Source organism: Nycticebus coucang, chromosome 16 (genome assembly GCF_027406575.1).
Source record: "Nycticebus coucang isolate mNycCou1 chromosome 16, mNycCou1.pri, whole genome shotgun sequence".
Lineage (NCBI taxonomy): Eukaryota > Metazoa > Chordata > Mammalia > Primates > Lorisidae > Nycticebus > Nycticebus coucang.
Window position 1 is genome coordinate 14,943,387 of NC_069795.1, and position 10,537 is coordinate 14,953,923.

Sequence of the window (10,537 nt, forward strand, 5' to 3'; positions counted from 1 at the left end):
ATCATTTGCAATAGCTCTTGGAGGAAGATCAAATAGCATACATTCTACCAATAGTACAGATATGAGGACACAAGGTTAGGTTAATAATTTCAGAGTGTGCCAGAAGCTGGTGATGCAAGAAGCTCGTGGTGGAAGAATAAAAGGATAGTGGCAACCAGTATCTAGTAACCAGAGAAGGAAAACAACAGCCACACAGAATATTGACTTTGATCTCAGGACCTAGATGCTTAGCAAGAGAATTAATAGAAGTGGGATCCACAGATTGGTCTGTAACAAGAAGACTGACAGGTTCTAGAAGCCCAGTAGTTTGGGTAACAGAATCTGGATCTATAGCCCAGGGAAGGGAAGCCAGAGCCTCCACAACCCAGGGGTCTAAAGCCACTGGACCTGTAGTCTAGGGAGTAGCAGCTCCTGTACCCATAGCCCAGAGATCCAGGGTAAGTCATCTGGCAGGGACTGCAGAGCAAGGAGGTCCTCGGGTGGTAGCAGGATATCTGGCAGCTGGTACTCACAGCAGGCCTCCTGACAGCCGGTGTAGAGGGAGGACCCCAGCTGGCAGGTGCTGGGAGAGCAGAGGTCTGTGCTGTAGACCAGGTTGCTGGGGTAAGAAGAGCCACAGGAGATGCCTGGGTAGTGCTGGTAGCCCCTGAAGGAGCCAGAGGAGAAGTTTCCAGGGCAACAGTAGGGCATGTTGATGGGAGATGTGAGTTCAGCTGAGTGTAATTGAGAAGATTCTCGTTGCTGGCATTCATATGCTCTCAGGCCTAGGTGTGGTCCCCACCACATGTTTATGCTCCATCATTTACAAATATACAACTCATTAATCTCTGTAATTGTGCTTACATAGTTTCCACATATTGTATTTATGGATGTATAATTGTGTTGCAGCACAAAGCCCATGAACTTCTGTGTCAGGAATGATGCGAGGGCTTTACATCAACGCCCATCTTACCACGGCAAGGCCTTTCCTCTGCCTTGCGCTGCCTGCCTGTTTCTGTAAGTCCTTGTCCGGTTTTGCTGGTGGGTGCTTTTCTCCTAAGAGTGGAAAATGACATAACATGAGTTTTCCTCTGCTGCAATGGACTAGTTTCCGCCTGGACGGGAGCCTCACAAAGACTCTGCACCTTGCCATCATGCCTTCCAGTACTCTGAAATTACTTTGTGGTGACTTGTTCTGGCGGTAAAAGAAAACTAATACTCCAGGTGACCCAGTTAACGCAGTAGGTCTCACATGCAGTGAAGACAGACCAAGAGCAAATAAAGCAAAGAGACTAAGAGAGAGATGGCTGCAAATCGAAGGACACCTTCACATGCTTTTAGAGTCAAGGTTACAAATAGGGGGCTCAATGCAAACAGAGTCAAAGGGCAGGTCAGCCTGAACTTAACTCTGCACAGCAGCAGAGCCAAACACTGCTCCTATAAGAAAGGAAACAATTGAAAAAAAAATAGAGAAGGCTCAGGGATTTCGGATTTTTCTTGATTGAATTCTTAAACTACAATGTGTTTTGTCCCAATGTCTCTATAATTAAAACTTTTCAAAATGAGCATGCTTTATGAATTTTCATCTATTGTCCTTTTAATCATCCAAATTACTTAGAGCTTTCCACAGTACAAGTTTTCAGTGACTTAATTCCACTTGTTGAGCAAGCTGTTGTTCTGCATTTTTTGGTCTAGGTATGAAGTTTCTTTCTTTCCCAGTTTTCTTTCCCTCTGCGAGGATATGAATGTTTCACCCTTACTCTTTCTTTCTCTGTCTTTATCCATTTTTTTTCCTGTTTTTTCTTTGCCTCTTTGCTTTTATCATCTTTTTGTTTTATTATAATTCATTTATTATTTGTTTACCTCTGCTGAACTGTAGATTCAATTTGGAAAACAAAAGTTTGATAGATTTGTCATATTCTTAGGGTTTGACCAACCACTTTCTAAGTTCACTGACAAGATATTCTATTCAAACACTAATGGTTAAATTTAATTCAGGACCTAAGGCATTGTACTGTCATGGTTGATGGGAATATTTTTATTTTATATTCTAATAAAATGTAATAAATTATAATAATGTTAAGAATATAAAATTTCATCAATTACAACGTGTGGCAGTATTAAAGAGTAACTTAATGTAGAACTTCTAGACAGAAAAGGAATGAGAAAAGATATAAATACACCCAATTCAAATAGTTATTCAGTTAGGTTTTTATTTTCTGTTCAAGTAGGTAAAGTGTCCTGTCAATAAGATATTGCGGACACTATTTCTTCCCCATTCTTTTGTTTCAAAGCTAGCTCTTTAGAATGATCTTGGAGATAAAGCTTAAGGGTTAAATGTAGAATGCCAATTTATCAGGTAAAATTTGGGGGTTTAGTAAATTTATTAAATTTGTCTGCAGTTTCTCCAGACTCCTCATTCAAGAATCCCTCTCCTAACCAATTAATATAAAAAGGGGTATTTTCCCCTTCCCTTTGCCTATAAATCTCTACAACTTCACCTACATTAATTTGACACAAGCTTAAGAAGAATATGTAAATGCCCCAATCTCAGAGATCATATTATTTGTTCTGTATGATATGGGCCTGTGTCTTTGTCATTTTTAACTGAATCATTTAACAACAATTAAAAATTAGAACATTTCACATAAAATGTATCACTCAAGGCTGTGCATCCAGAAGCTTCTTATCCTTTGATTACAGATTCCCATCACTGGGTTAGGTATGAAAAGATTTTTTCATATTTGAGACGTGCTTCCAACACAATCTCATCTAGGGTTGAACATTAAAACTTGGCACTTTCTTGAAATTACCAGCCAAGCTGTTTCTAGCATGCTATGGATCTTGCGTTCACTAATCATACGGATTAAAACCTCAATACTTCGTATATAATGCTTCTCTTTATTCACTATGATTTACTAATTCTTAGCCACACAATTTTTTTAATTATCTGACATAAATTATAGGGCTTTTGAATCCTCTATGCTCAAAAATACATACGCTGCTGCTTTTCTTAAATTTGCTTCATGTAATATTTTTTTTTTATTTCAAATTAATATGAGGGTACGAATTTTTAGGTTACGTTTTTCTCACTTCCAAGGTAAAGTTCAAGCTGTAACACCCTCACAGTTTGCACATTAGGTGATATTCTGCCAATTGCCGTCCATCCATCCATCCTCCTGCCAACAGCCCTCCCCCCTCCCCTTCTTTCTGTAACCCTCCCCCTTGTTAGACTATATTTGTGTTTTATCATTTTAATGGGCATGTAATTATTTACATATTCATTTCATATTATATTTGAGTACAGTAGATTTTTTTTCCTATTCTTGAGACATTTTACTTAGAAGAATGTGTTTCAACTCCATCCAGGTAAACACAAAAGATGTAATGTCTCCATCTTCTCTTATGGCTGAATAGTATTCCATGGCATATGTATAGCACAGTTTGTTAATCCATTCTTGGGCATTTGGGTTGCTTCCACTACTTGGCAATTATGAATGGAGCTGCAATAAACATTCTGGTGCAAATGTCTTTGTGGTAAAAAGATATCTATTCCTCTGGGTAGCTACCTAGTCAAGTCTGAAGACGCTGGCAGGGATGTGAGATGGAACACCTCTACACTGCTGGTGGAATTGAAAACTAATATAATTTTATGGAAAGAAGGGTGGAGGATTTTCAAAGAACTAAAAGTTAACATTCAATTTGATCCCGGAATCCCCTTACGAGGTATCTACCTTATGCAATAATAAAGCATATTTATCTCTGTCATGTGTGGGCTGCCTGTGAAGTATCCAGCCATGGTTAATACTGTTTTTTAGTATTACATGACTGGATACTTTCCAGACAGCTTTCATATATTCTTGTTATTCTTCTTTGGGGTATTTTTATTAAGATGCTATAAGGTGAGGAAACATGGGTTTCCCTATAAACATATCAATAAGGTTTTCAACTATGTGTTTTTTTAAAATAAATTGTCCAGAAATAATAGTTGAACACACGGATTCAAATGTAAGCTGCTTCCTTGGGAGGAGATCGTAGTAAACACCTGGAGAAAGTAGGAAAATGTGACAGGAAATGATAGGAAGGCAAAGCAGAGCACATTGTGAAGCTGGTTACCACTATCGAACACAGGAGGTCCTTCCTCGGCACTCTCCTGGGAAGTGAACAGTCCTTGAGCAGGGCTTTGCACAAGAGCCTGGTAATCAGTCTTCAGGGTATGCAGCTGATTGTCCCTGGGATATAGTCAGGGAGTTGACAACTGCTACTGGGGGAGGGTACTACTTGGAAACGCATATACAGTGTAAAGATGGAATGGTGAATGTCTGGAAGGATAAAACAGAATGGAAAAAGCAGAGGAGTATAAAGGCATGTGGTGAGTGTAGGCTATATTGGACACGGTAAAGCAGGTATATGGGCATAGAGATGCCAGACAGTGTTAGAAAGACTTCAGAGAAATACCAAGCATTGCAGATTCACCAAGATGCCATTAGAGTCAGATCTCACGATAAACCAGCCTGCACCTCGAGTTTCCGTCCCATTAAAATTTTATGTTGATTTTGAAAGTTGTCTCTTAGAGGCTGAGTGAGTCTCTACAAACTCATGGATAGGGAAACAAAACTGGAATTTAGGATCTATCAAAGACTTAGTCTCATGACAAAGTAAGACTAAAAAATTTTAAAAATAAGACTCAGAGTTCTGGGAAATAGCCTAGACGTTGGAAGAGCCAAGTCTTAGAAGAAAAATAGAATTGCTACAAGACAGCTTCTTTTATTTTATTTCAGACTAAGAGGAGGGTACAAACGATTAGGTTGCAATGTTTGTGTTTGTTAGGTAAGGTCCCTGCTGTCGTTGTGTCCTGCCCCCAGCAGGGGTGCTGTACACACTATGATTGTGCCTATTAGGTGGAAGCACACTGACGTGGACCGTGTGCTCCTGTGAGGACGGAGGCCCAGCTTTAAATGGCCTCAATCCCTTTAAGCATCTCCGATGCTGTTGTCCTTACCCTAGAGCCTGTCAGAAAAATGAGTAAATCCTCCCTGGAGGGCAATTAAATCATTCCATTTTTATATGAAATATTCACTATTCTATCAAAACATGGGAAGAATATGAGAACGTAAGACAGAACTACACATACAAAAACCACCCGAGTGTCGACCATGAACCATAGGAGCCATGTAATACACATGTCAGAGTCAGACACTGATATATGTGTGTGAACAACTTAGCTAAGGTAATAGGAAATAGGAAGGTATTAAAAAGTAATAATTATACTTTAAAACATAAAGATAAAGTTGAGAATTCTGGCAGAAAACTAAAAACTAAGCAATAAAACCTAATCAAAAATTTTATTTACAATATAATCCCTGATTTAAAAAAAAAACTTGATGGATTGATTTAACAAGTGATTAAACATAGCTGCACAGACAATTGGTGAATTGGGAAATGGGAGAAGGAAATTCCAAAACTAAATCACAAAAAGACGTAAAAATGGAAAACAGAGAAAGTAGTATAAAAGAAATGTTCAAGCAAATTTTAAAAAAGTGTAATTGCTTATCATCGAAAATTAAGGAAAAGAGGGAGGAGGGAATGGGACAGAAACTGTTTATGAAGAAATTATGGTTAAGAATTTACCAATATTAATAAAAAGCATCAACTCACATATGAAGTGAATTCTTTACGTTGCCACATATACAGATGAGAATGTGTTAGGACCCCAGGCTTCATACCAGATACATTCAGTCCAAAACTCAGATATTTCTTTTTCTCATCTCAATAGTGTTTACTATTTTGATTCTCTCCATAAGGCACCCATATGGTTTTCACATGTGACCTTGTCTCATTTCTGTCTCTTGCCGTCACTAAGTCTCCAAATGGTGTTCAGGTTTCTCTCTATACATAGACGTACACTTGTTTTTGAACACCAGTTATTCAATTTGTCTTGACTCATATTTTTCCCTCTACATTGGATGTGAGACATACTGGGTCACAGCATGTAATCAGTGAGCAATAATTTTGTAGTACGAGAAAGACTAGTGACAAGTAGGGTTAATTTTTAGTTGGTCCCTCAGTAAAACCAAAATTGTACCTTTGATTCGTTGACAAAAAAGAAAGGTAACTTTATCTCATTCCCCACCATTTAGAGAACAGTATTTCCCCACAATAGACAGTTAACAAGATACATGAAAATTATGCCATGAGGCAATAGAGGCTTTCCTAGACACAACAGAGCAAGGATTAGTGTAAAACAGCCACAGCATTTATGACATAGGAGTAGTTCAAGGGTTCGGTGCTGTAACATCACAATTATAGCATCTGTAAATACAATACATAGGAAATTATTCAAATGAAATCACAGAGAAGATTACCGGATTATACATATGTAGATGACGGAGCACAAATATGTAAAGAATTGTCCCGTTGGGCATCATACCTATTGGTGAAATGTCATATCGAGAAGGTGACCTTAAACTCAAATCTTCTATTACACTCAGCTGAACTCACATATCCTGTCAATATGTCCTATCATTGCTGCTCTGGAAACTTCTCTGATCCTGTGTCTGTGGCTCTTCCTACCCATACAACCCGGTCTACAGCACGGACCTCTGCTCTCCCAGCACCTGCCAGCTGGGCTCCTCCCTCTACACCGGCTGTCAGGAGACCTGCTGTGAGCCCACCAGCTGCCAGACGTCCTGTGCGCTGTCCAGCCCCCCTCTACTAGACTTCTTGCTACTACCTAAGATCCTTTTTCCTCTGTGGTCTCTGATGATGGCTTACTCCGAGTCTCTGGACCTTTGTTCCAAGGGTGTCACTCTGTTAGGGTTATGTTTTAAGAGCTGTTACTTCCTGGATTGTCAAGGAAGTGGCTTCATTCAGCTCTTTGAATCACAGGGGCCATGCTTTCCCTTTTCTGGGTTATAGATCCAGATTCTAACATCCAGTCTGTTTTCCTTGGAAGCATTTTCATTCACCTTGTTATCAGTATTTCTGTAGATTCAGTTTTACTGACTGATGTACTGATTGGCCAAACCCATTTGTGAAATGCAGACCTTATGGTAAGAACACCAATTAATTGCGTAAAATGAGAAGTATCCTGATATTCTTTTTAAATTTATTTTTAGTTTTAATTACTATAGGTAGTTAATAGTTGCATATATTTATAGGATACATATAATGTTTGATACAGGCATACAATGCGAATTCACCTAATCAGGGTGTTGGGGGCATACATTACTCAGGTATTTATGATTTCCTTGTGTTGGGAACATTAAAATTCCACTCATTTCGTTATTTTAAACCAGACCGTAACTTCTTGTTGATTAGAGTCACTTTGTCGTGCTGTAAAATATTGTTCATTCTAATTATATTTTTACGCCCATTAACCATCTCCTCGGTCTTCCTCCCTCCCCACTGCCTTTCCTAGCCTTCTCAATCACTGTTGAGTTTTTCCCAAATTTTCTTGTATTGTTGTTTTATTTTTTGTCTTCAAACTATATAGGCAACATGATTATTTCCTAAACGCAGTGAAGGAGGAGGAGGGAGAGGAAAAGTAAGATGAGAGAGCACGTGAGTGACGAGAGGAGATAAGTGGAAATGTCACGGCCGGATAGATCCAGTAAAATAAATTGGGTGGAATAAAGTGGTTCTATTCACATCTCTACAATAACATGCTGTGTAATAATTTAAATTCTATCTAACCCTTCTGTTTCAAATTCAACCTCTGTAGAATAAATATGTGGAATTTGATGACCTCTACAGCTCCTTTTATATTTCATATTTTATTACTTGGTAGTAAAAGAGAAAGAGAACACGATGACTGTGATATACTTATAAGTTTTTTCCAAGTGTCTACATTTAATAATCTGCACTCTATTTCTAAAGTCAGGGAATGTTTAAAAATCTTATAAGACAAAGCATAGCAAAAATATGTGAACATAGCTTATTCTACATATTACGTCTCCTGTCATCATCATACTGTCTTAGCACTTTAGTTTTTATAACTCTGGAATGTAAGAGAGTACTACTGTATAAATATACCCAATCCAATTTTATTTCAAGATACAATGAAGACAGTCATTTCTGAAGCTAGTAAGAACTTGGGTGTTTTCAATTAGATTCAGTTTAGTTTTTGGCAAAGAACTGAGGAGCAACTTGGCACCTGCTGAGACTCGCGCCTTCCCATCTCTGTGACTTGCCATCTTTTGCAAATGGAGATCATTTAAGCAGATTGAAAACAGTCATTGGGGTGTAGGGAATTAGCTAATTAAAAAGAAAGTAACACTCCTGCACCGTCACTGTCACTACCTAAGGCTCATAGGTACTCTTTCTAAACATTTATACTCAGAAGTTAGTGTTTCATTTTAGTATATTTCATGCACAGTCCTCATTAAGTAAATCTAAATGTTGCTATGGCCCTCCTCAAAGTGTCATGTTGCTTTTATAGTTAGAAGGAAAAAAATAAAACAACAATAAAAGAATATTTGGGGAAAAACTCAATGGTGATTGCACTCTAAAAATTAAACTGGCAAATAGTAAATGCTTCTGTAAACTCAGTTCTTTTCATAACTCTGTCGATTTGTTGATTGTATCAATCTAAGTCTGTCATAATCTGCATCCAAGAGAAATAATCAAGCCTTATATTGCCTAAAATAGGCAATGGCAGGGCTTTCAAAAAAGCTTCTGGGCCGGGCAGAGGTCTCCTCTACTATGGTCTCCCAACGTCAGATGCAGGAGTGGGTTTTGGCTTTCAGGAATATACTATATTCTTAGTTTTCTATTACAGCCATAACAAGTTAGATTAAATTTAGTGACGTAAGCAATACAAATTTATTATCTCATAATTCTGTAGTTTAAAACTCCAGTAGCCTCACGGAGCTACCATCAAGGTATTGGCAGGACTGCATTTCTGTCTTGAGGCTTCAAGGGCGAATTAATTTCCTTCCGTTTTACAGATACCAGAGGCCACCTGCGTTCCTTGGGGCATGGCCTCCTTCCTCTGTTTGCAAAACCCAGCAAGGGTGAGTCCCACTGGTCTCACATGCACCACTGTGATGTCCCCGTGCTTTATGCCCATGATGATGCTGATTCCACCTGTTGGTCAGGACACTCTTTAGAAGGTCAGCTGATGAGCACCCTACATTTTATCCCCAACCTTAATCCCTTTGCCACATAAATTAACATAGTCATAAATTCCAGGATTTAGGGTTTGAGTATTTTTGAGAGATTATTATTTGGCCTACTAAAAACTAGTAAATGAACAAATTCATGAAAACAACTCCAAAACAGCTTGATTATAAATAGACAGAGTACCGTAAAGTGCTCACAAAGAAACAGTCCAATTCAGTGATGAGGACCAAACACACACAGTCTACAATTGCCCTTGAAGTTATATATAATGTCCCATTTCAGGTGGATAAAGGAGAAAAGGTAATGTTATCATTTTACAAGAGACTCATAGCCCTGAGCTGATGTCATGCCATTACCATTTAGAAACAGTCCCTCTCCCCCATTCCAAATCTCTAGCAAAACTCTAAATCTCCCCCCAATGCAGATGTTATTCTCTGCTCTAGTTCAACAATTACATACAAAACAGTTAACTGTGGTCTTTCAATTTTCATCAAGTCAATCCCATTGTACACAATTAACAGGAGACCAGCTGGCACCTATCCGGATCTTATCTACTTGCTTCGGAACTTCCAGCTCCCTCCTGCTGGAAACTGTGACACATGCTCACACCACACACTTGGACCCCTCAGGTTTAGATCCCAAGCATCTGCTGCCCACACAGTTATAATTTCAGAAGCTGCTGGTCATCTGTCTAACAGGTTTGCAGTTCTGATTTCTAAGAATTAATGCAAAAATTGTGTTCCCAGGAAATTCTCCCATGAATCTTCTCTAGACACTTGATTTCAATAATTTCCATTTATTAAAGCTTATCTCATGAGTGGTTACAGAGAACAGGTCTGTCCTCTGAGACTCTCGGATTCCGGGTTTGTATGTCATTAGTCACGCCTCACCACACAGCGTCAAGTATTTTTTCAGTGCCTTCATTTTTCACAATATGCTCATGGAGCCTTTATCATGAACCAAAAATCTACGCCAAACAGTTTACTAAACTGAGTTTCATTATTTCACCATGCCACCCGCAGAACCCTAGATTTCTAGAACTCGACACCAGCACCAGCGTTTGGTATTGTCATGTTCCTTCCAACCTTTGGCGGATCTGAGGAGCAGCTCACTGTCATTTTAAGTTGCATTCACTTGGTGAACAGCGATTCTGAGTATTCTTTTTTGTGTTTTTTGGTCATTCATTCCCCTGTCTTCTTTTGTGTAGTGTTTGTTCACCTTTTCCCTTATTATTTCAATGGTTGCTCTCTTCTATTGGTATTGAAACTAATTTTTTACATACTCCAGAAGTCTAATGCCACATATTGTTAATAATTTCCTATTTGTTGCTTGCCTTCTTAGCTTCTTAATAGTAACTTTTAATAACCATATATTTTCAATTTGATGGAATCAGGCTTATCAATTATTTTCTTTTATGGTGATTTTTCATACTTTT

The 10,537-nt window shown here is 38.5% G+C and overlaps 1 pseudogene across 1 annotated transcript; it reads right to left on the reverse strand.

Moving 5' to 3' along the window:
• Nucleotides 1-239: 239 nt before the first annotated feature.
• Nucleotides 240-729, reverse strand: LOC128567985 (keratin-associated protein 13-1-like; annotated as a pseudogene). Its single transcript, XR_008374966.1, has one exon. The product of XR_008374966.1 is annotated as a keratin-associated protein 13-1-like (transcript).
• Nucleotides 730-10,537: the final 9,808 nt, after the last annotated feature.